The sequence below is a fragment of the Phyllobates terribilis genome, unplaced genomic scaffold (assembly GCF_046119375.1).
Source record: "Phyllobates terribilis strain yellow unplaced genomic scaffold, ASM4611937v1 Scaffold_42__1_contigs__length_11168841, whole genome shotgun sequence".
Classification (NCBI taxonomy): domain Eukaryota; kingdom Metazoa; phylum Chordata; class Amphibia; order Anura; family Dendrobatidae; genus Phyllobates; species Phyllobates terribilis.
Window position 1 is genome coordinate 2,811,086 of NW_027362802.1, and position 27,025 is coordinate 2,838,110.

Genomic DNA, 27,025 nt, shown 5'->3' on the forward strand with positions numbered 1-27,025 from the left:
TGTACTGTATGTATATATATATTTAACCAAAAATTTATTGCATCCTAATTATCAATGCGCATTGTCATATCTATTAAATTTAATATCTTAATATTTCTTTGAATATTCCCCAAGTACCCATAATATAATATGAGATTAAGTCACTGAAATTTAAAACACTTGAAAAAAAAATACTCTTGACTTGCAAAAAATAGAAATGTCTTAGATTATTTTTTTACTGGCTGCCAGGTTTTAAGTTACATCAGCTGAAAATAGAATGAATGAGATCTATGCTATTTGCTCAAAGTTCAAAGGCTGCAGCTGTCACACGTCATGCTGTAAAGCTACTTTAGTTATAAAACAAACATTTCATGCACAGAAAATTTTAATTAATAAGTGTTACACATAATATAGTTCAACTAGTTATATTGTTATTTTTTTTTAAATGTTATACACATAAAATCATGCAATTTTTTCCCAACTTCCTGTGTGAAAAAAGAAATACATTGATTTTAGAGTTGTTTGATCAAATCCTGCTTTGGAACGAAAACTCTAAGGAAATATAAGAAATAAAATGAAATATCAAATTCATACAGAAACAGAATTATTTAAATATCTTATACATATATTGGTTCTAATGCAATTCAAAATATTGCTACTTTAACTTATATATGAGGTTCTAATTTATTAATTAATTATTTTAATTATTACTATAAATATATATATATATATAAATACAATTATACACAATCTCTACTGTATACAAGTGTGTGTATATATATATATATATATATATATATATATATGTGTGTATATATATATGAATTATTAAAAACTATGTAACTACAATTTTACTGTATAATATTATATATAATGATACATTGTATAACATTTTGATACAACATTATAATTACCGTTTTTTCTTAGCCACTCCCTAAACCAAATCTTCTGTCTCTGTCAAAAATCTCCAGGAAAGCTCTATTTAGAAAAGATTTTCTTTCATTCAAAAGCTCAGATAACTGACTGTTTTTCAGTCTACATTTGATGTCACTCTCAGCTGGTCATCTCACCTGCCTCTGTCCGTCAATTTCGGCCATTTTCTTTTCTCAGGTTAGAAGTCACAGCTTTGAATTTTTAACTCTTTCTGTGGAGAAATTGACTTATGAATCATCTGATATGGCTTATAACATATGAAATCTTCTGCACATTTCATAGATTTCATTATGGGGATGACTCAGTCTAGGAGAGTTTGATATTGGCTTTTGAGAAGATTTTACCTTTCTGGTTTTACAAATTTAGCTCGATTTATTTTCTTTTCACGATTCTCATGTTTTCTAACGAACTCAAGCAACTGCGCACATTTAAATAGAGAAATTTATATGACGCAATAACTCGAGATACTGAATTTAAGAATTTGAATTTTTGTACTAAAGTGGTTATCATTTGTTGTAATTTTCCATTTTTGATGAGAGCTTTGTACAACCGTTCTGTAACATCCCTGGCGGCATGCTTGCATGGTGCACCACCTCCCACCATGCAAGACCGCAATCTTACCCATCGGTCCAGCCTGTAAGCCGTGCTCCGTTCTTGCTGTGTGCATGCCTCTTGACTGTCTGCTTAGGGCGGTGGCCCGGTTACTTCCTGATTTTTGTAGCTGCTGTGGGCACACCCCTAATGCAACTCCAGCCTATTGCTGTCAGTCACTGGATAGTTAAACCCCCTCCACCCAGAAGGAGGTGCCTGAGCAACACCTTCATTCAGTTTGTCTTTGCATCTGTGTTGCCAGGTCCTGTCCTGTTACCTCTGACTTCTAGTCTGTTCCCACCACTCTGGGGGCTGCATTCCCAGACCTGTTTTCTGTGCCTTCTTGTCTGTTTCTGCCATCCCTTGGGGCAGTATACCCAGGCTAGTTCTTATATTTCATTGCAGTAGCAGTTCCTGACTGAACTGTATATTAGCCTGTTACCTGTTTTGTCTCTATGTCCGTACTCTCCCTTTTCCTTCTTTGTCTGAACCCGCACCTAGCTCCAATTCGTTGTCTCTGTACTTCTGTTTGTGAGTTTTGTGTCCTCTAGCTACTTCATTGTAAGTACCTTGTGTGTATCTAGTTCTGCTTGTCTCTTTTCCCTTCCTCTGTATCTACCTTCTGTGTTTAACCATCTTTTTGTATTTTCCTATCTGTTCCATGGAACAGAGCCCTGTCCTCTCTGCCTCATTCATCAGCCTTGCTCTGCCCTGCCTTGTCCACCGCTCTAGAGGTTCCTTTCTTCTCTGTCTTGTCTACCGCACCTGCAGTTTAGCTCCGCTCTGCTTGTTCTCCGCGTCTGCGGTTTTTTACTCTGCTCAGCTTGTCTACCGCATCTGCGGGTTTTGCTCTGCTCAGCTTGTCTACCGCATCTGCGGGTTTTGCTCTGCTCAGCTTGTCTACCGCATCTGCGGGTTTTGCTCTGCTCAGCTTGTCAAACGCATCTGCGGTTTTGCTCTGCTGAGCTTGCCTACCGCATCTGCGGTTTTGCTCTCTGCCTTGCTTACTGCTCCGGCGGTTCCCTTCTGCTCTGCCTTGCTCACCGCTCTGGCGGTTCCCCTCTGTTCTGCCTTGTTCATGACACCTGCGGTTTTGTTCTGCTCTGCCTTGTCCTCTGCTCCAGCGGTTTCGCTTTACTCTTCTTGTCTACAGCATCTACGGTTCTGTTCTTGTCTCTTAGTCTGTACTGGACTCTATCCAGCTTACACTCCAACCTGCTAGTGCCCACCTGTCTGCACTCCAGCCGTGCTTGCTAGTAGCCCACCTGTCTGCACACCAGCCATGCTTTTAGTACCCCCCCTGTCTGCATACCAGCCGTGCCTGCCAATACCCACCTGTCTGTATACCAGCCTAGCCTGCCAGTTCCTGCATTCTCCGGAGTGGGTCAACAGCTGTGACCGGGGTCTGAACTGGTGTACCACCTGGTCTCTCTGCTCGGTTCCTCCTTGGTTCACGGAGTCGTTAGCCGCCGTGCGACCTTGGTCGTATCGGGTTGATACTTAGTTACGCCCCTCCAGGCACTCTTCGGTTCATGGTACAGTGGGATCACTAATCACGCTCATGCCAGTCAGTCTGGGCGCGAGAGTAACATGTTCAAATATGGACATGAATGTATGTGTACATTCTTTCCTACCAATCCTTAATTTTTGTAGGTCATTAATGTTGGGAAAATCCTTTGCACAATACATCAAAAACTTTAATCTGTCCGAATCATTTTCCCATTCATTAGGAGAGTCATTTTCACAGGGCATTAAATTTAAACATCTGGAAAATGTCACAGGAATCCACATTTTATAAAATTGATTCCTCTCCTCAATGGATAAATCAAACTTATCAGAGAAGCTCTCAAATGTCTCTGAATTTCTACAGACATGGATTTTGACATCATATTTTGCCATGATTTTGTATAATTTTAGCAATTTTTTCCTCATTTTACTTTGAAGTTGGGCCTCGGTAGTTTCTGAATTTCCTGCTATTTTTAGTGGCCCTTGTACGTACGTCCCTGCTATGTCACTCATGTCTTCTCCAAATCACCTAATATGTCGGTTTCTCGTATGTCACTCATGTCTCCTCCCATGTCAGTTTTTTGTATGTCCGTCTCTTCATCAGACCCAAGGTCACCTTCAGTTACAGACAGGTGTCTTTCTTCTTGCTCAATTTCCACATTACAGTCAGAATCAGTATCACCATTTGACACTATTTCTACACTATTGTCCTGCTTGGTCCTGTCAAGTACAAAATTATGAAATACATGTATCCAATGTAGAATATTCCACAATTTGTGTTTATGTCTATTTACCAATTTAGAAGTTAACTGTAAATTCTGCAATTCACATTCTCTATATAGACTAAGCCACAAAACATCTAAGTCATTTCCTTCATTAACTTTGAAGTTAATATTACTTTGTTTAGCAAAAGAAGAAATTATATCCATATTTTGCTTACCTTCAGATTTCTTAGCTTCTGATAATCAGCACGTCTTATCCTCAGTTCGTCTGATCCTTGTAGTACCTCTGGTGCCTGTTAGTGCATCTGTATAATAGATCAGTCCTCAGTCTGTAAGTTCTCTCTGATTCTTGCGACAAAGTTTAGTGGATTTCCTGACACGTGAACAACAGTTGTTCAGCTAATCTCCTCTCTTCTCTCCCCCCTTTGTTCAAGAAGGAAATTCACTTAAAAACACAAAAAATCAGGACTGGTTAGGCTCGCCATTGTTAAATAATTATCCTTATCTTGTGTCCTGTGGAATGCAAGCCACCCCCCTTTTTCAATCATGGGTTTTTATAGCACCTGCTATTTTGTGCATGGTAGTGAACTAAAAATACACACACAAATAACGCATGTCATCTAGACACCCTTAGCACGAGGCTGATGCAATTTTGTGCAATGTATAGAACTCAGAATTAAGAATAAAATGAATATCTGTAATTAATATTTAACAATATTCTAATAATTATAATTATGCACTCAGCCCACCCTACCTCCTAGTTATAGGGTTTTTTTACCCAGTGGAGCTCGCTGACTATTAACATAGTGTAATCATGTTGTGATTCGTCTTTACCAGGCGGTTTAGGCAGTTGTTATGTGACTATAAGTCATCTGCCAAACACATTCTCATCACTTCTCATCCAATTCTCTTACTTTTCTATTGAGGAAAGCAGATGAGACTGTGTTTGGCACAGTGAGGCCTTGTTCACACTGGCTTATAACATGGCTGAGTGCTGGCCGATGTTTTATCAGACAGCTCTCGGCCCAATGTTATATTATGGGCAGTGCAGAGCTGCATTGTTCTCCATCGACCAAATCCTTCTGATATTTGCAGCATGCTGTGAGTGGCTCTGGAATTCGGATTACCCATACAACTCTAAAAGATCAGACTGCACTCAGACGTCATTCAAGTACAGTCTGATATAAGCGGACACAGACAATGGAGGAAATGGAAAAATTCAGCTCTCCGTCTTCTCCGCACTTGAGATACGATTCTTATGTGAGGGAATCAGATCACAGTAAACTGACACTGATCAAACTCTGACCAGAGTGTGATCAATGTCATGACCATAATCGATCCAATTATCTGGCAATCGTCGATAGTGTGACTGAGCCCTTAATGCTATCACTACATAAAGAAAAAATTAAAGGGGTTGTCCTTCCTACTAAAAACGGCCAGCCCATCATCCAATTTTTCACCACAAGCTTATTTGACTAAAAAGATATGATTTATATAGGGACTAATTGTTCAGCACTTATAGAAATCATATGTTCTTGGACAAATAAGTTCCTAGTGAAAAACTGGCTGGAGAACTGTCCGTTTTTAGTAGGGAGAAAATGTAATCATCATCAGCCCCAAAAGATAGCCAGCAGCCAGTTCTGGTCCAGAGGAGAGAAACGTGAATATTTAAAGGGGTTGTGAATTACTTTATCCTTAGGATGGGTCATCAATTTCTGATCTGGTGTTGGTGTGACACCTGGCACCCCCACAGATCAGCTGTTCTCAGTGCCGCCAGGAACCGCTCAGTTACAGAACTGCACAGCTCTACCTACTGTATAGTGGCCACAAGTAGATACTGCACATCGCCCTTATTGATTTGAATAGGTGACGAATGTGCAATACCCAACTGTGGCCACTATACAGTAGGCGGAGCTGTGCTGTGCTATAACTGTGCTGTGAGAACAGCTGATCTGTGGGGGGCACCAGGTGTCACAGCCACACAGATCAGACATTGATGCCCTATCCTAAGGATAAGTCATCAATGTTAACAATGGTCAACTTCTTTAGATTTACTAAATGTGTCTCTGGGCTGGGAGAGAACAAGAACTCACCCAGTGATCCAGACTGCTGCAGATTGCGGCAGGAATGACAACACACTGCGGCTGACAGCTGGTCAGGAGCGCAATAGACGGCTGCCGGGGGCGTACAAAGAAATCATTGAGGCCCCATAGCAAAAACTCCTAATGGCCCTGCACATAGTATGAAGGCCCTGCATACAGTCCTGCACAAAGTTCAATGACCCTGCATATAGTGCTGCACATAGTATGATGGCCCCTCATACAGTCCTGCACATAGTATGATGACCCCGCATACAGTCCTGCACATAGCATAATGGCCCACATACAGTCCTGCACTTAATAAGATGGCCCCACATACAATAGTCCCCACATATAATGGCCCATATAGTATGATGACCCCCACATATGATATGATGTCCCCACACATATGATGGACCACACACACACACATGATGGCCCCCACACACACACACGATGCCCCCCCCACATACACACACATGATGGCCCCCACTCACACACACGATGGCCCCCCCACACACACATAGAACTGTTTGATTATGAAAAAAAAAAAAAAAAAAAAGAAACTCTCCTACCTTGTTCCCTGCTTCTTTGGTTGGGCTGCGGGCTGCTGCTGTGTTGATGGGCCGTAGGCGGGAGGGCAGAGCGCGTGCTAGCACATAGAAGTTTCAGCACGTTCCCACCCACTCCAGCTAGACAAGCGTTGCAGCGTTAAAATGAATGCTGGGTGTGTGCACCCTGCCCCAGGTGATGACGAGCCACCAGGGCAGACTCCTGGAAAATTAAATATACTGGCAGCCATAAAAACAGATTTTTATTTATATAGCGTCAACATATTCAGTAGTACTTTACAATTAAGTGGGGACATGTACAGACAAAAAATTCATTACAATTTAAGACAGTTTAAACTGTTAAATTAGGAGTGAGGTCCCTGCTCGTAAGCTTACATTCTAAAAGGAAATGGGGGGACACAATAGGTGGACACAATAGGTGAATAGTGCTTGTTTTTTCAGGTCTGGCAATTATAATAAAATAGGGATTTTCATATAAAGCTGCATGATCTGGTCATCAGCCAGTATGTTTACTTGCAATACTCAAGTATTGAGTGCAGTTATCGTGTGCATGAAGGGTGTGGAGACAGATGAGTAGTAGGGAGCAGATTCTTTTCTTTTCTCTGCTACTCCATGTAGAAACAGGAAATCTATTGTCCTTGCATTTATCATTGCTCCCCTCCCCCCTTCCCCAGGGGAAGTCCCCAGGGACTTTGGCAGTGACTCTTGACTCATAGAGATATGCAAATTGCCTCTTCAGAGAAAAAGAGGACTTGTACTCTATAGCGCCACCTATTGGAAGCAGCAATCCTACAAGTCAAAATTAACCCTTTAACGAGTCGTGCAATATGACTTAGGATAAAAGCCAAATCAGAATCTCAATTTGCAGATACTCATAGAGAAAAAAACTTCTTGTTTCTACATACTGCTTAGAAGGATTCAGTTAATCTGTTTTTAATCACATGATGCAATAGACCTTATGGAGAACAGAAGAATTAACTGGGTAAAAAGGCAAAATGATCAATTGTAAGTACACAGTGTTATATAATATGATGACTGCATTCTATTAAGAGGATAAAAAATTTGATGGCAGTGCATCTGTAAAGTTGCAATTTCAATGATGAGGAGTGTATATTTACTACAGTATGAAAAAGTATAATAAAATCATATCTTTAACTTTGTAAACTACCATAATTGTACAGTGCACTATTTTCTACTTTCAATATTTAGGTTGACAATTTTGCAGGTTTTACTTGTCCTTTGCTTGTTACTTGTTTGTTGATAGGCAAATGCTACATGGACTTAAAGAAGTCCATTACTTTTTCCTTGATGCCAATGTTTGATCAGCCAGGGTCGCGCACCTGGTACCCCCACCGATTAGCTGTTATCGGTGCCAGCGGCAGTGGTCGCCAGCTGGAAGTACTTACCTGCGGTGCTTGGCTGTCCATATGTAGTGGCCGCCGCGTGGTACTGCACATCCGCCTCCCATTCAATTCAATAGGAGGCGGATGTGCAGTACCCTGCTGTGGCCACTACAGCTAGATGGCCAAGCACCACAAGTAAGTATTTCTGGCCGGCGACCGCAGCCACCAACACTGATAACACCTGATTGGCCTTGGTGCCGGGTGTGGGTCCCCGGCAGATCAAATATTGAGGACCTAGCCTAAGGATAGGGCATCAATGAAAAAGCGCTTAACAACTTCTTTAAGGGCATGATGCCTTTTTGTTGAAACTGCAGCTTATCTCTTGTGGTTTTGACAAGGACTTATCATTTTTCCCTCAGCAAATGTGTAAGTGTGGAAAATCCAGTGTATTTTCCATAACTGTCCAAGATAAGTAAAACTCTTTAAGTGACATTATTAATACTTTGCATTACTGAGATTCCATACTGCATTATTTCTTAGTAACTGCCCGTATTATAGCCAGAGCTGTATACACAGTCCAGCTGTGTGTTTTTATTACACACCATGCCACAATCATACAGAAACAAAACATGGAAAAAATGCAAGCAGATTTTCAAAGTAAAACAGATTTAGTAAAAGGTTTCCACATCTGCATTTCTAAAAATCTGAAATGTAGTGTTACTTTCACGTGACATATTCAAAGCTTAAATTTATATTAAAAATACTTGTCAAGACCACAACAGGTAAAGAAAGCCAAATTTTCATCAAAAAGACATTATGCCCTGAAAACCATACATTACTTAACCATATTATGGTAATGCGAACAGTGCACACGTGACACACAAACAGTTGGCTAAGTAATGTCCCAGATGAGACAACCTCTTCAACCTCTTTCTATACAGGTCATATCTATCTATAATGTTAACCCCTTAATGACATTTGCCGTACATGTACGGCACATGGCGTGTCTCTCCCTTTAGCACAGGCTTCAGAGATGAGCCCGCACCTTTCTGGGGACATGACAGCTGATCTGATCAGCTGTCATGTGCCCCTAACAGCCGTGGGTGGAATTGCGAACCAACCATAGCTGTTAACATGTTAAATGCCACTGTCGATCTCTGACACAAGCATTTAACATGGCAACGACAGAAAGACGTCACTAGTCCCGCCCATTGGTGCCCGTGTCACATGACCGCGTGTCGACGATGGGTTGGCATGACTTCCTGGGGTCTGCAGGAGACCCCTGCAGTTGTCATTGCTGGGACGCTACGAGCACCGCCCATCGGTCGTCACTCATAGAAAGCGAGAATTTCTGCTACACACAGGCCAGCTGATGATCGCCTGTGTGTACCACAGGCAATCACAACATTGTAGCTTCTAGTCTCCCAAGTCCAAGTAAAAAAATGTTTTCAAAAAATATAAAAGTTTAAATCACCCCCCTTTCGCCCTACTCAAAAAAAAAATATATATATATACACATATTTGGTATCACCACGTTCAGAATCGCCTGATCTATCAATATATAAAAATAATTAATCCGATCGGTAAACGGTGTAGTGAGAAAAAATATCAAAAAGCCCAAATTACATTTTTTTGGTCACTGCAACATTGCAATAAAATGCAATAATGGGCAATCTAGCCCATAATTGTATCAATAAAAACTTCAGCTCAGTGTGCAAAAAATAAGCCCTCACCATGCACCAAGTCCCAAAAAATGAAGACGAAAATGCAAGAACCTATATATGTTTGGTATCTATGAACTTATAATGACCTGGAGAATCATAATCAGTTTTAGCATTTAGTGAACATGGTAAAATAGAAAAAAAATAAACATCTGTGGAAATGCACTTTCTATGCAAATTCATCGCACTTGGCATTTTTTTCCCATTTTCAAGTACATGATACGGTAAAACCAATGGTGTACATGACCACATTAACTGAAAAATAAAAAAGTCCCCTTCTTATGGCTCTGGGAAGAAGGGGAGCAAAAAGAGAAAGTGCAATAAGCCCAGGGTGAAGGGCTTAAAATGGTGTTTAAAAGGTGACCATAAGCTTTAATGAGGTTTCATGTATTTTTTCTGTCATGACAAGGAAGAATGGGAGCACATGTACACATGAATCTCATTTAATAATACTTACAGGGGGCCTCTGTTTCTTATAGTGAAGATTCCAAAATTTTTGTCATATTGCCCAAGTGCCACTATATAAAGCATAATACCGAGTCCTTTAATATTGCACACATGGCAAGCGAGAACGTTGCCATAATATAGACATGGAAGAGCTGAGTTCGTGAAGGCAAGAGTTTTACTAACTCAATGCAAAAAAAATTTCATCAAGTGAATATATAGCTTTGTTTATATGGGCTGCTTTATCTGTAATTTTTATTTACCTAAAAAAAAACAAAAAAAAAACAACAACTTTTCATATTTGGTTGCAAGAACCCCAACTTGATCTGGTGTGGAACTGAGGAGTACCATATATGGGCAAGCAGATATTGTCACAAGTCAATGACATGCTCATGCTATGTTTTATCACTCATTATTTTTGAGGTTATAATGACATTTTTATATTAGATTTACTATCCTATTGAAATGAATTTCTCACCTTTTAAAAGTAGAAGAATCCCAGCATGCCATGCGGCAGGAAAGTATGTGGCCTTCCATGGTGCTTAACAGAACCATGTTCAATTTGTATTGTTTTACCACATGGTTAAATCAAGCACAAAGGAAAACCTCATGAAGAGTCATAACCAGTGTTAAGCAGCACTAGAGAAAAAAAATGTGAAGAAAGCATGGAAGAGAGCAAGCTGTAGATCTAAGACAGCTGACCCTTCCACTATAGAGAAATGCCTCAGATGGTTCATCATTAAAGGTGCAGCATGGATTTGGATTGGTTAGATGTGGATGCAATAGATTATTGGCAGTATACAAATTTGCATTTCCGGGACATGAAAGTGTGGCACCCTGCTACCCACAGGTACCACAGGAATCAAAAGGGTGCATGGATGGACTTCTCCATAAGAGGCCCTCAGTAAACACAGACACCTCCACCCTTCCACCTCATACCACCAGAGGGAGCCCTGTTAAGGATATATATATACTGGAGAGTGGAGTTAGGTAGGGAGAGTTTGCTGACACTTTAGAGCAGCGAAGAAGCAGCACATGTTAGCTGCTGTGCTGAGGGCAAGTTAAGGCCTAAAGCACGTGCTGAAGCCTGAAGGCCTAGAGCATGGTCGGAGGCAAGGAGAGGAGAGAGACGTGTTGGGGGGCAGAGGAGCATCTTATGATCACCCCAGAACACAAGCCGGACACCGGGTCCATGCCTACAGGGTCCTCTACGCCCAGTAGGAATAACCGGTATACCAAGGGGATTTTAGACCCCTGGTCAACCTGAAGCTGCAACCATCCAAAGAACTAAGAACCACGAAGGCCCCAGCATCCAGGGATAGTGGTAGCCAGAGGAAAGTTCTTACCACCAAGCAGACAGGTGAGAGAGTGAGAAAGAGTACTGAAGCTAGGCCTAGTTCCAAGCAGGTCAAGAGCTTCAGAGAGAGAGAGGAAGAAATAGACAAGGAGGCCTTCTATCCACTCACTGGGGAGAGTCCAGAAATGCACCCTTCCTACCAAGTACCCTGGACCGTACCTGCCGTCTACGCCAGTAAAGGTACTGAAACGAACCCCCTGTGTGCGTGTCTGTTATTCTCCCCTGACCCGGCTGTGCCACCTCTCACCTGCATCCCTTCCATCAACCCTGCCCCGGGGGGCCCATTCCGCCTGTGGGGAGCAGAAACATCTCAGCTGCCGTCCCATCACCCCCGGAGGTCTGCAGAAGCACAGGTACCCATTACCAGGACCCACAGGTGGCGTCACGAGACAAAACCGTTTATCATCCCTTCAAGCAACAACCCCTTTTAAGAGTGACCCCAGGGTACGGGCCCAGGAGCCAATTGCCGTTACATCCAAAGAAGCTAAAGGCCCGTGTACCGAGTCCCCCATATCCCCCTGGGTGAGTCATCTCTTCCTTGTGTCATGAACAGGATCTCATGCCTGTTGCCACCGGGTACTGTGTGCCGTGTTTGAACTGTGTATTCAGAACTGTGGTGAACATCGCCACCATTACCGCGTCGCCACGTGGGAAGAAGAGGGTGTATCTGCGGGAACCAGAGAGGCGTGACCGTTGGTAGCGCGCGAAGCCCAAGCCCCGCCTCACGGTCTGATGCAGCACCAGGAAGCATCAGGTCCTGGAAGGAGACCGCCGTCCCAGGAAGCGCGCACTCTGACGTCAGCCGCGAGGGAGACGCAAGGTCCTGCACTGAAGTTCCTCGATGGGCAATCCCTCACTTCCCATCTGCGGGGCTGAGGCCTACCCGATCGAAGGAAGAAGGTAGGCTACGGTTTACTAGGGGGGTGCAACCATGGCCAACGACCAGCAAAACGCCGGAGCACTGGTTAACGCTCCCGATGCTCAACCTGCGCCCGGCGCTGCTCAGGCCAGACCAGCCGCCCCAACAGCAGGCGCCATGACTCCAATAATACCCATGTCCCTGCCATACGTCCCCAGAGCGAAATAGCTTCCCAAGTATGACGGCAAACCAGACACCCTGTCTGGGTTCAAAAGAAAAATATGCGGTGTATTGGACATGTACTCAATGACTGGTAAGCAGAGAGCCGCTGTTGTGCTGGGACAATTGACTGGTGCCGCAGAGTGGTAAATTGAAACCTGACCAGCCACAGACCAGGAATCAGTACCTATTATATTTAAGAGACTGCAAACTGTCTTTGGAAGCTGCACTGAGTCAGATCTCCGGATGAGGTTCTACCACTGTGCCCAGAAACCTGAGGACAATATCTGGGACTATGCCTGGTGCTTAGAAGAGGCCCTGCGGGCCCTGAAACAGGTTAGTTTAGCCAGCATACATGATGAGGAAAAAATGCTGACAGAACAATTCATCCGGGGGTTGAGGTCCCAGGAGGAGAGCAGAACTGTACGGTGGTGGGCCTTAGATCATCCAAATGCCACCTTTGACGCCCTGAAGGACATAGCTATTAAGGGTCTGCAGCCCCTGGAAACATCAGATACTGCTATCCAGCGTTACCAGGGTAGGGCCACCCCAGTGCCCGCAGCACCCACTGCTCCTTCATTAGCGGCTGAGGCAAAAGTGCAAAAAGTGCCCCCTAGCGAGCTGGACAGCTTGCGTTCTGAAGTGCGTCACCTAAGTAAAACCCTGACCACCATCCTAAGTGCCCTGCAGCTACAGATGGAGCTCAAGCCAGGAAGGATCCAGTCCCGAGGATGTCCCCTGGATGAGGAGAAGAAGTAGGACAATGCCACTCCGTGGGAGGACCAAAGACCTGTGCCGCCCTCCAGGAGAACTCATCTGCTACCGTTGACACAAGGCAGCCCACCTCACATGGACCTGTCCTTTAAATGGGCAAACCCTGGGGCTGAGGGCCAACACCGAGGAGTAAACCAACAAGGCCCATCAGGCTGGTACGACCGGTTTGTAGGAGGAAGGCCTTTCCAGTCCATCGTGCTGGATGGCATAGCAACAACTGCACTACTGGACACAGGGTCACAGGTGACCATCATACCTGATGTCCTCTACAAAAGGTACTGGTCCATAGATGAACTCCGCCCGCCAAACCCAAACCTCACCGTGTATGCCTCCAATGGCCTTCCTCTTAACCTAGTCGGGGTTAAGGATGTGACAGTGAAGGTGGGAAGAGTGGAATTAAAGGATCAAGGACTGATTGTAGTAGAGTCTAACCCTGGTGATAAAAACCCATATATGATACTTGGTATAAATGTTGTTGGTAACTGGGAGAAGTGTTGTTTTTACTCCAAAAGATTGCTGACACTGCAAGACCAGGGCAGAGGAAGGTGCTCCAGAGAGAGAATCGAGCACTCCTGTACCAGCAACAGGTAAAGCTAAAAGGTGGTGAGATTGGTAATGTATGTTAGAACCCTCCTGTTAGTTTTTTTTCTATTTTGTGGTCACGTAACTTGCTGCCTATTTATTCCAGCTCCGCCCTTCTGGCTTTGCTGGACTTCAGTGTTACTTTGACTCTTAATCTAGCCAGGTGCTTTGTACCTATCCCTATAGTTTGCTTGGTCCTTGGACCTCTAAGTATTTTTGTCTGTTTGTCTTTTTGCTTCGCTACAACTTCTTCTAGGAGGTGTCCAATTTTGTCCCAGTCCTTTGTACTTTTAGGGACCCCTCCCTTATATCTATAGGTCTGCGTTCAGACTAGCTGAAGACGAAGGCGAGTCTGTTCACAAGGAACAGGTTGCCCGCTGCATCGTAGGGAATCAGCTTAGTCCTATTTTAGGGACAGTTTTCCTATCTTTCCTTAGTTCTTGTAGCAGATCATAACAGTAAGTCCAGCCCAAAATAAAAAATAAAAAAAATAAAAAATCCTAAGGAAAAAGATCCGGAGATCAGCATGGTGTCTTTTCAGGAATTGGCTCAACGCCTGCAGGGAATGTCTCTTGAGGTGGCCGAGCTCCAGCAACACGTGAGTAGCTGTCCTGGAGCGCATTTTGTGAACCGAAGGTAGGACTGCCTGCTTTTTTTTATGGTAAACAACAAGATTTTTTCCTTTAAAAATGCTTGTTTATTATATTTTTGTTTGAGACCCAGGTCCTCTGGGAATGAACCACAGGGCATTGGGTTTATCATGTCACTTTTGCTCAAGGAACCACAGGGATGGGCCTTTTCTCTCCAACCCAATGATCAGTGTTTTAGATCAGTGGAAGATTTTTTTCTGCTTTGGGGTTTTTGTATGACGATCCTGATCGAGTCTCTTCTGCTGAAACACAACTGAGACGTTTAAAGCAGGGGTCAGGTGATGTTGAAAATTATTGTACATACTTCAGAAGGTGGTCTTCTGAAGTGAGATGGAATGATTCGGCGTTAAAATGTTTGTTTGTTGCTGGTTTAAGTGAAAGGGTTAAGGATCTGCTGATTGCTTTCCCTGCACCTGGAAACTTGCAAGAAGCCATGCAATTAGCTATACGTGTGGACAGGAGACTGCCTGCCAGGGTTAATGAAGAGAAAACTCCTGCTATGGCAGCTCCTAGTCATCAGAGGGTCTGCTCGGATGACGGAGAACCGATGGAGATTGGGGTGATGTCACTCCGCTCTCAGGAAAAAGACCGCAGGTTTTCCAAGGGATTGTGTTTTTATTGTGGTAAATCTGACCATTTTGTTAAGAACTGTGAGCTTCTGTTAAACAAAGAAAAAAAAAAGGTCAGTTACGCCCGTATTGCTTGTTTAAACTCTAAGGGAGTATTTCTTTCAGGAAGTACCTCATTGCAGGAGGAGTTGATTGAATTTCAGGTATTTGTGGATTGTGGTTCTACACTGAATGTGATTGATAAGGGATTTTTGGAAAAACTTAAATTGGAACCCAAACCTTTGTCATCTCCTATTTCTGTGGTTGCTATTGATAACACTCCTTTGAAATGTGTTACTCACAAGGTTTTTGAATTTCCCCTCGCTATTAATGGTATTCACCAAGAGAATTTGGATTTAGTGATATTAAATAATTTACCTTCTCCAGTTGTTTTAGGTTTGCCTTGGTTAAAACTGCACAATCCTTTACTGGACTGGTCTACTAATGAGATTAAATCTTGGAGTCCTAAGTGTTATGATAAATGTTGTAACGGTCGCATTGCTGCTGTTGAAAGAGGGGAATTGCCTGTACCTATTCAGGATTTTTGGAAGGTTTTTTCAGAGGAGGAATCACAAATTCTGCCTCCTCATAGGGACTATGATTGCACCATTGAGTTTGTTCCTGTGTTCCTGGAGCTACTCTTCCCAAGAGTCGCTTATTTAATCTTACTATCCCTTGGCTGCTGGTCACATTAGACCTTCTAAGTCACCTGTGGCTGTTAGATTTTTTTGTAAATAAAAAGGACGGCGGTTTACATCCATGTCTGCACTTTCGCGAGATTAATAAAATTACCGTACGCAATTCCTACCCACTGCCGTTAATTCCTGACTTGTTTAACCAGTTAGTAGGGGCCAAGTGGTTCTCTAAAATTGATCTCCGGGGGGCATACAATTTGTTGCGAATGAAGGAGGGTGATGAATGGAAGACTGCTTTTAACACCCTGGTGGGTCATTTTGAGAATCTGGTTATGCCTTTTGGTCTTACTAATGCACCAGCGTTTTTTCAGAACCTTATTAATGACATCCTGAAACCTTTGATTGGTAAGAATGTGGTGGTGTATTTGGATGACATTTTTATTTATTCGCCAGATCTGGAGTGTCATTGGCAGAGCGTACCTGAGGTATTGCAGTTATTAAGTGACAATTCACTTTTTGCTAAGCTGGAGAAATGTGAGTTTGCTGTGCAGAGAATTCGTTTTTTGGGCTACATTATCTCCAGCGAGGGCTTTGAGATGGACCCGGTGAAGGTTCAGGCTGTGCAAGAATAGCCTAGGCCTATTGGTTTAAAATCAATACAGATATTTTTGGGTTTCGCCAATTATTACAGAAAATTCATTAAGAATTTATCTATAATTGTTAAGCCGCTGACCGATCTCACCAGGAAAGGTGCGAATACGGTCCAGTGGACTACTGAGGCCATTGAAGCTTTTGTGTATCTCAAGGAGAGGTTCAGTTCTGCCCCCATCCTTATGCAGCCTGATGAGACCAAGCCTTTTTTGGTCGAGGTTGAAGCTTCTTCGGTGGGGGACGGTGCGGTTTTGTCTCAGGAGAACAAGGATGGGGTTCATCCCGGTGCTTTTTTTTCGAAAAAATTTTCTGAAACCGAACTTAATTACAATGTTGATAATCGGGAATTGCTGGCTATCAAACTCGCATTTGAACATTGGTGTCATTTCTTGGAAGGTGCTAAATTTCCCATTCAGGTTTTCACTGTTCATAAGAATCTGATCTATCTAGATGCTGCCAAGCGTTTGAATGCCCGTCAGGCTAGGTGGGCTCTTTTTTTTTCGCGGTTTAATTTTTCTGTTACTTACATCCCGGGTACTAAGAATGTTAAAGCTGATGCTTTATCTCGCAGCTTTTCTTCCATAGTTGGTACCGAGGAGGAGGAGAGCATTTTACAGGAAGGATTTGTGATAGCAGCATTGGACTCCGTTTTGGAAAATGGGATTCTGAAAGCCCAGGAGGATGCCCCATCTAACACTCCCCATGGGAGGGTGTTTGTACCTAGAACCTTTAGGAGAGAGTTGTTTGTGGAGTATCATGAGTCTCGGTTGGCAGGTCATCCAGGAATTTCTGAGACTTAGAGACTGGTAGGTCACAGTTTTTGGTGGCCTGGGTGGCAGAAGGAAATCATTAAATGGGTGCATCAATGTACGGTGTGTGCCAGATCAAGGGCTTCACATGCTCCTGCTGCGGGGTTGCTTTGCCATCTAGAGGTTCCTAGTGCACCTTGGACGCATCTTGCAATGGGTTTTCTTACTGACCTTCCTGTGTCCGATGATTTCACTGTCATTTGGGTGGTCGTGGACCGTTTTAGCAAGATGTGTCACTTGGTTCCTTTCATTAAACTACCCTGCGCTAAGACACTCGCTAAGGCTTTTGTCAAGGAAATTGTCAGACTCCATGGGGTTCCCACCGACATTGTTTCCGATAGGGGACCTCAGTTTGTGGCTCATTTTTGGTGTGCTTTTTGTGACAGGTTGGGAGTCCATTTTTCATTTTCATCTGGGTATCATCCTGAGTCTAATGGATAGACAGAAAGAAAGAACCAGGATGTTGGGCAGTTTTTGCCTTGTTTTGTGGCAGACAATAAAGAGGGGTGGTCTGAGTTTCTGCCACTTGCTGAATTTGCTCTTAACAACCATACATCCTCTTCTGCTGGGTGTTCTCTGTTTTTTTGTTGTACTGGGAGACATCCGTCATTTGGTTCGTTCTCCAAATTGGTGTCGGCTGTGCTGGAGGAGGAGAATTTTTCCGGTGATTTGAAGAGAGTTTGGACTGAGGTACGTTGTAACCTTCAAGAGGCTAACAAAAAGTCTAAGAAGTATTTTAACAGGAAACGTCAAGAGGTTTTGTTTACGGTTGGTGACATGGTTTGGTTGTCCTCAAAGAATCTGCGGTTGAGGATTCCTTCTAAGAAATTGGGTCTGAAGTTTGTGGGACCATTTAAGGTGCTTCAGGTGGTTAACCAGTCTGCTGTTAGGTTGGAAGTTCCCTCCTCCTGGAAGATTAATCCGGTGTTTCATGTTTCCTTGTTGAAAAAATCTGATGTATCGGATAGGGATGCCACTGTCACAGTTCCTCTGGTGGTGGAAGACAGTGAATATGAAATTTCTCGTATCCTGAATTCCAGAAGGCATAGAGGGAGATTGCAGTATCTCATCGCTTGGAAAGGTTTCGGTCCTGAGGATAACTCCTGGGTAAGGGCAGATGATGTCTCTGCTCCTAGACTTATCAGAGCATTTCACCTGAGGTTTCCTGATAGGCCTGAGCCTGGAGGATCCGGAGTATCCTCATAGAAGAGGGGGTACTGTTAGAACCCTCCTGTTAGTTTTTTTTCTATTTGGTGGTCACGTGACCTGCTGCCTATTTATTCCAGCTCCACACTTCTGGCTTTGCTGGACTTCAGTGTTACTTTGACTCTTAATCTAGCCAGGTGCTTTGTACCTATCTCTATAGTTTGCTTGGTCCTTGGACCTCTAAGTATTTTTGTCTGTTTGTCTTTTTGCTCCGCTACAACTTCTGCAAGGAAGTGTCCAATTTTGTCCCAGTCCTTAGTACTTTTAGAGACTCCTCATTTATATCTATAGGTCTGCGTTCAGACTAGCTGAGGACGAAGGTGGGTCTGTTCTCAAGGAACAGGTTGCCCGCTGCATCATAGGGAATCAGCTTAGTCCTATTGTAGGGACAGTTTTCCTATCTTTCCTTAGTTCTTGTAGCAGATCATAACAATGTACGGGTGACAGACCCGATACCTATTGTGATTCCCCCAATAAGTGAAATGTTGATTTGGTGTAGGGCAGCAATAGGTCTCAAGGGACAGGACTACCAGGCGGTAGTAGAGCCCATCCGCTCAGAAAACAGACCTACACTCCTAACTGCTAGAGGGGTAGTTGATGTGCGCAATGGAATGGTACCCGTATGCCTCCTAAATTGTGGGGAGGAGGAAGTCAAATTGCCAAGATACGCCACTGTTGCCAGGCTGTATACTGTGAATAATAATGCCATACACACAGTGGAACCCTTGACCCCACCAGACCTCCACCGGACAATGACTCAAAAGCCTAGGTGGAGGAATGGTGTCAACAGCTCCATGTTGGAACTGACGCCACTTCTGTCCATCAAAAACACGGTGTCTACAGAGTGGTTCAGGAATATGAACAGGTGTTTAGTAAACACTCACTTGATTTTGGAAGGGTCAAAGGGATACAACACCACATACCCACCGGTAACCATCCACCCATCAAGGAGCGTTACAGACCCATACCACTAGCACATTACGCAAAAACAAAATAAATGTTGCATGACATAAAAAAGGCAGGCGTAGTAAGGGATAGCTGTAGCCCCTGGGCAGCTCCCCTGGTCCTGGTAAGAAAGAAGGATGGTAGCATGAGGATGTGTGTAGATTACAGACAAATTAATCGAATAACACATAAAGATGCATACCCTTTGCCCCATATAGAGGAATCCCTGGCTGCACTAAAATCTGCCAATTATTTCTCCACATTGGATCTCACTAGCGGGTACTGGCAATTCTCTGTTGCTAAGGAAGACCGGGAGAAGACAGCCTTCACCACACCGATGGGATTATGCGAATTCAATAGCATGCCATTTGGACTCTGCAATGCACCCGGAACGTTCTAGAGGTTGATGGAGTGCTGCTTAGGACACTGGAACTTTGAAACAGTGCTGTTATACCTGGATGATGTTATCGTGTACTCAAGGACATATGAAGACCATCTAAAACACCTGGCAGATGTATTTGAGGCATTGTCCCGGTATGGGATGAAACTAAAACCTTCCAAGTGCCACCTGCTCAAACAGAAGGCTCAGTACCTGGGACACATGGTCAGCTCAGAGGGAGTAGCACCAGATCCGGAGAAGGTCACTGCCATCCAGAAGTGGCCTGAACCAAAGAACATCAAAGAAGTACGTCAATTCCTGGGGCTGGTCGGGTACTACAGGAGATTCATTAAGGACTACACCAAAAAGGCAGCACCTTTACAAGATCTCCTAGTAAGACAGTCCAAAAGAGGTAAAAGTTCCCCATTACAGTGGGGCAAAGAACAGACTGAGTCCTTTGCGTTAATGAAGGAAGCCATAACCGGTGAGGAAATCCTGGCTTACCCCGACTACAGCCAATCTTTCCTGTTATACACAGACGCCAGCAATGAGGGACTGGAAGCTGTGTTGTTCCAGAAGCAAAAAGGTAATTGCCTATGCCAGTAGAAAGCTTCGCCCTACTGAGAGGAACCCGGAGAATTACAGTTCCTTCAAGCTGGAGTTCCTGGCATTGGTCTGGGCTATCACCGAAAGATTCAAACATTACCTAGCCTCAACTAAATTTACAGCCTTTACCGACAATAACCCCTTGACACACCTGGAGACAGCCAGGTTGGGAGCCATGGAACAGGGTTGGGTGGACAGATTGTCGAATTACCAGTTCACAATCAAGTACCGGGCAGTTCACAAGAACACCAATGCTGATGCCCTGTGAAGAATGCCCCACCAGTCGGACACCGAGGATGAAGTGGATGACCTAGAAGAAATTGAATTACCTGCTTTCCACAGAAATGGAATGGTCCAAGAGCAACACACCTTCAGAAGACGTCATGGTAAGACACTAAACCCTTTACCTCATCACAGCTGGAAGGAGACCCAGGACAGTAACTCAGTTGTCAGTCTCATCAAAGGACTGATAACCCAAGAAGGTTCTCATCTAGAGAAGGATGCTCCTCCTCAAGCTAAGTGGAATGAGAGAAGCCGGCTGTTCATCTGCAGAGAAAAGCAGAAGGTATGTCAACCCCAGAACCCATGAAATGGTGTGGCAGATTGTAGAACCCAGAAAATATATCCAGATGGTGCTAGAGGCCTACCATGACCAAGCAGGTCATTTTGGCTGGAAGAAGTTGGAAACCCTGCTGAAGGACCTGTTCTATTGGTTTGGAATGCGGAGTTCCATAAAAAGGTGGTGTCGGAATTGTGGGCCCTGTAGCCTCAGAAGGAAAGACTACGGAAGTCAGAAAGCACCCTTGTAGTCCATCAAAACAACCCAACCCCTGGAGATTGTCGCTCTGGATCACATCAAACTGTCACCCAGCAGATCAGGCTATTCCTATGCTCTGACCAGGGTGGATCACTATTCCTGGTTCCTGGTGATAGCCCCTGTCAAGGATCTGACAGCAGAAACTGCAGCAAGAATGTTCCAAACCTACTTCTGCAGGCCCCATGGATACCCGGACAAGGTGCTAACAGATCAAGGCCCTGCCTTTGAAGCTTAACTATTCAAAGAATTCTGTCACCTGTATGGATGTAAGAAGATCCGGACTACACCATATCATCATCAAACCAACACTATCTGTGAGAAAATGAATAACATCGTCATTGACCTGTTAAAAACTCTACATTTGGAAGAGAGGAACCAGTGGCCAGACAAACTACCTGACCTGGTGGACCTGTATAACCACATACCTCTGAGTTCTACTAATTGAACCCCAGCATACCTCATGACAGCAAGACCCGGAAAATTGCCCTTGGACCTGGAACTTGGAGTGGTAGAACCTGCTGCAGATATGTCCACTGAAGACTGGGACACAAATCGGCAAGAGCAGTACAGGAAAGTACAGGCCTGTGTTGAAGAAAGCTTAAACAAAGTAAGAGAAGGACAAGAAGACCAGTATAACAAGCATGCATCAGCAGAACCCTTGGCACCCGGAGAAATAGTGCTAAAGTGGAAAAGAAGAGGTCACAAGCTCGATGACCAGTGGGAAAGAGAGCCCTACACCGTGTTAAATTCCAGATTTGACAACACCAACAGGATGGAGGTAGGACAACCACAACAGTCTCAAGAGACCACTTGAAATTGTGCCCAGGTCTACTGAAGACACAGGAGGAAGAAGTACCTCTTATAATACTGGAAAAACCCAAGGAAGATGTAGTTCATACAGTTCTAGGAGACTTCCCCGCAGACTGGCCTCAACTCGATGAAGCAGTTATCATACCAGTGATACACTTCTGTCAGCCACCAGAAGAACCTCCACCACTAGAAGAACCTGTGAGCTCCCTGGAAGAACCTGCTCAGGAACAGGAAGAGTCCCTAGTAAGTGGAGGATCACCAGTTGAAGCAGGGCCTGAGGGTCCAGTAAACAGTGCACTTGCCAGCCCTATAGAGATGTTGAGGCAGTTCTATAACTTACTCGCACGTAGACCTGATAGGTTAGCGGATAGTGCACGCACGTCAGAGACAGACACAAGTATCACTTCAGTGCTACGTAGATCCACACGCAGCACACAAGGTCAAATCCTTACCAGGTATAGGGAATAAAGTACAAAAGCCTAAAGTGTAAAAATGTGTCAAACTTAGACAAAGTAACCCAGTTCGGATATTGTCTATTGTTATTTATTGTGTGCCTTTGATATGTGTTATTGTTATTATAATTGTAAATTGTTGTTGTTACCTGGTTACAAAAATGCTTCAGTCCAGGAGTACCGAATTGTACTAGGGGGGAATGTGGCACCCTGCTACCCACAGGTACCACAGGACCCAAAAGGGTGTATGGATGGACTTCTCCACAAGAGGCCCTCAGTACACAAAGATACCTCCACCCTTCCACCTCATACCAACAGAGGGAACCCTGTTAGGGATATATATATACTGGAGGGTGTAGTTAGGTAGGGAGAGTGTGCTTAGACTTTAGAGCAGCAAAGAAGCAGCACATGATAGCTGCTGTGCTGAGGGCAATTTAAGGCCTAAAGCACGTGCTGAATACTGAGGGCCTAGTGCGTGGCCGGAGGCAAGGAGAGAAGAGAGAAGTGTTGGGGGGCAGAGGAGCATCTTAGGCTCACCCCAGAACACAAGCTGGACACCGGGTCCGCGCCTGCAGGGTCCTCTATGCCCAGTAGGAATAAGCGATATAATAAGGGGATTCTAGACCCCTGGTCAACCTGAAGCTGCAACCATCCAAAGAACTAGGAACCACAAAGGCCCCAAAGTCCAGGGATAGTGGTAGCCAGAGGAAAGTTCTTACCACCAAGCAGACAGGTGAGAGAATGAGAAAAGAGTACTGAAGCTAAGCCTAGTTCCAAGTAGGTCAGGAGCTTCAGAGAAAGAGAGGAATAAACAGACAAGGAGGCCTTCTACTCACTCACTGGGGAGAGTCCAGAAGTGCACCCTTCCTACCAAGTACCCTGGACCATACCTGCCATCTACACCAGTAATGGTACTGAAAAGAACTCCCTGTGTGCATGTCTGTTATTCTCCCCTGACCCGGCTGGGCCACCTCTCACCTGCATCCCTTCCATCAACCCTGCCCTGGGGGGCCAGCTCCGCCTGTGGGGAGCAGAAACATCTCAGCTGCCATCCCATCATCCCCGGAGATCTGCAGCAGTGCTGGTACCCATTACCAGGAACCACAGGTGGCATCACGAGATAAAACCGTTTATCATCCCTTCAAGCAACAACCCCTTTTAAGAGTGACCCCAGGGTACAGACCCGGGAGCCGACTGCTGTGACATCCAAAGAAGGTAAAGGCCCATGTACCGACTCCCCCATATCCCCCTGGGTGAGTCAAAAGCCTTAAAGAAAAAAAATTAAAATGGTATAAACAAAAACAACAATCAAGCCCTATATTCTGTACATATGACACACATTTCACTTAAAGCAAATGTCCACTTTTGAACAATACTTTCACCTTTTTTTCAAAATGTAAGTTGATTGAATTATTTGTGGAATAATTTTTCAATATACCTTTATAAAAAAAACAGGGCATTTTTTAAATGAAAAAGCAGAATATTGAACTAAAAGATGACATTGTGCTCGTAGACAATGGCTCAAATGCAAAATGCCACCGTGAATCATCCTTGAGGAAGTGGTTGATATGTAAAATGCAAGATATTTTCTAGATTACATAGTTCATTACAAATTAAAGGCTAGCAATGGAATGAATGTGTATTTATATAATGACCATAGAGGTTTTAGAGGTTGTGGGGTTTTATGCACATTAATCTAAATTAATGCATGGTAAAAGTTGCGCAACTTTCAATGTATGAAAGCTCTAACAAACTCATGCAAAGGTAGTAAGGCTGCGTGCCCACTACGCGTTTTTCAAGCGTTTTTGCAGTGGAATTTCTGCAGCGAAAATGCTTTAACAATGCTTGGTAATACAAGCCCCATGGTCCCCAATGATAATCCGCATGTGCTCTGCACATGCTGCGGAAATTTCCTCTGTGGATTATCATTGTGGAAAAATACGCAGCATGTCCATTAATTTTGCGGACAGGCAAAGTAATTGCCGCCATTAACTTGCATTGAATCGCATAATATCCGTATGGGTACATGTGCCCATGCGGATATTAAGCGATTCAATGTGCGGATGGTACCCGGGTCTGGAGAAGAGGAGACTACCATAAAACCTGTTAAAAAAATATTTTAAAATAAAAAATAAACATTATACTTACAGTGCCTTGTGAAAGTATTTGGCCCTCTTGAACTTTTCTACCTTTTGCCACATTTCTGGCTTCAAACATGAAGATATAAAATTCTAATTTTTTGGGAAGAATCAACAACAAGTGGGACACAATCATGAACTGGAACAAAATTTATTGGATATTTTAAACTTCTTAAAAAAAATTAAAAACTGAAAAGTCGTGCGTGCAATATTATTCGGCCCCCTTGAGTTAATACTTTGTAGCGTCACCTTTTGCTGCAATTACAGCTGCAAGTCGCTTGGGGTATGTCTCTATCAGTTTTGCACATCGAGAGGCTGAAATTCCTGCTCATTCTTCCATGCAAAACAACTCGAGCTCAGTGAGGTTGGATGGAGAGCATTTGTGAACAGCAGTTTTCAGCTCTTTCCAGAGATTCTCGATTGGATTCAGGTCTTGACTTTGACTTTGTCATTCTATCACCTGGATACGTTTATTTTTGAACCATTCCATTGTAGATTTTGCTTTATGTTTGGGATCATTGTCTTGTTGGAAGATAAATCTCCGTCCCAGTCTAAGGTTTTTTGCAGACTCCAACAGGTTTTCTTCTAGAATGGTCCTGTATTTGGCTCCGTCCATCTTCCCATCGTTTTTAGTGATGAGTGAACGTGCTCGCCACTACTCGGTACTCGCCCGAGCATCATGGTGCTCAACAAGCTTGGTGCTCGGCGAGTATTTCTGTGTTGCTCGGGCGGGAACTCGGGTCCCCTCCCTGCTTGTTTGGTGCTCTTTATAGAGCCAATGAACATGCAGGGATTGCCTGCCATGCACTGTAATGCCATAGCCATGTTGGTTGTGGGCATTACAGTCATTGGCTGGCCGCACAGCATCATCAGGTCTATATATCTGGCTCCGCCATGCTCGTCACAGTCACTCTGGATCAGACAGTGTAGGGAGAGGTGCTGCTGTGTCAGGGAGAGAATTACTTGCGTATTAGGTAGTGTAGAGAGAAAAACCATACATTACACATATCCATCTTAACAAACAGTCCTTTTGAGGACTAACTAATCCATCTGCAGGGATATCAGGCAAGCAGTGTATATAGGCAGGCAGGGTATATAACAGACTGCAGTGCACAAAGGACAAGAGGCTCCATTCCAGTTCTGCCTTCTGCTGCTGTTATATTTCTAGAAATAGGCCCAGGTCTCAGGGGCCAGGAATAATTTTTTTTGCATCTTAATCCTCAAAATTTGCTTAAAAACCAATCCAGAGAACACCGTTTTTCTGCGCCATTTGCTTGTTGGCACTGCAGAATACAGCCAGGTCCTTTCCATATTACAGATCTAAAAATCCAGCAATTTAAAACTGTGTTTTTTCGGTCACACGGATTACATATACTTTTTCAGAAAATACTGCCATTTCTGGCCCCCATTAAAAAAAAATTTCAGTGTGTCAGTGAAGCAATTCACAGCAATTTGCTGTTCAAACTACTAACCTACAGGCCAGGTATTTAAAACTGTGTTTTCTGCGTCACACGGATCACATATACTTTTTCAGAAAACACTGCTGTAACAAATTGATCGGAGCCACGTGCCCCTGACCCTTTCTCACAACTTCTGTGAGTTCCGGGTTTAGGATAATATGAAGCGAGCTTATAAATTTTATATATTTATTTAATCAAAAGAGCGATGCTAGGTACAATATATACAAGCGGTTACAAGATATATATATATATATATATATATATATACAGTAGTCAGACAAATACATTAAGGAAGCAGTAATACGATACAGTAAAATTAAAAGGAATAGAAGTGAATATAGCACACTTTCATCAAAGGTCTCTGGACACGGCAGGAAGGGTGCTGTCATGGGTCCAGGGCAGTTCCTTGTGTCTTTCTGCACATCTGTAGCGACAGGTGTGCCTCAACAGAAGACCCCTCCTCTCTCCCAGAGGGAAACATTTATACATAACTTGGGCAGGGCAGAAAATAGGCGATTTACATGTAATCTCCTCTTCCCTTCTATCAGACATTTCATAATACATTTCCTACCAATATTCTCATTGTAAGGTGCGCATGGTAATTGATCTAACACAGGAGCTTGAACTTCCCCTGACTTCAGAGGTAATTCAATTAGCTATTCTTCATTGCCATGATTCAATTAGCTCCCCCATACTCTTGTCAGGAATAGGCGTTTGCACTACAAAGGTATGTATCCTAGCTGACCTGTGAACGCCATCCTGGGCAATAGCATCCTTTTGGTAATTGCCTTTTGGAGTCGGCATAGTAACGTAATGGTAATTAAGTCATATCCTGACTGTGGGGAATACATTATTTCCCCTGGGGTCCTTTGAAGTGAGACAGACTAGCATTCCTGCTGAGACCTTCTTAACTGGGAATATGAATTTCCAGTCCCTGTCCTCACCACACCTCCCCCTTTTAGAGTGCGTTCAGAGGAAGACCTCGTCGGTCATCATCCGCAAGCACTTCAGCTGCCTCCCCTTGCCTGGATAACCCATCTGAGTTACCGTGGGCCCGGCCGGAGTTATTACGAACACCAAAGTTTTAGTGTTGGAGAGCTAGGCACCAACGCAACAACCTTCAGTTCTCACCGGCTACTCGAGATAGCCAAGTGAGTTTGTTGTGGTCCGTCACCACAG

General features: G+C 43.8%; 1 long non-coding RNA gene across 1 annotated transcript in view; it reads right to left on the reverse strand.

Annotated features, from left to right (window-relative positions):
- Positions 1-892: 892 nt before the first annotated feature.
- LOC141191434 (uncharacterized) overlaps positions 893-27,025 on the reverse strand; it is a 398,781-nt gene continuing 372,648 nt past the window's right edge. The window contains exons 3-6 of the long non-coding RNA XR_012265421.1: positions 6,385-6,583; positions 3,950-4,176; positions 1,050-1,123; positions 893-957 (exon numbers count right to left, since the gene is read on the reverse strand). This is a non-coding gene — a long non-coding RNA (uncharacterized lncRNA). The remainder of the gene's footprint in view (positions 958-1,049; positions 1,124-3,949; positions 4,177-6,384; positions 6,584-27,025) is intronic.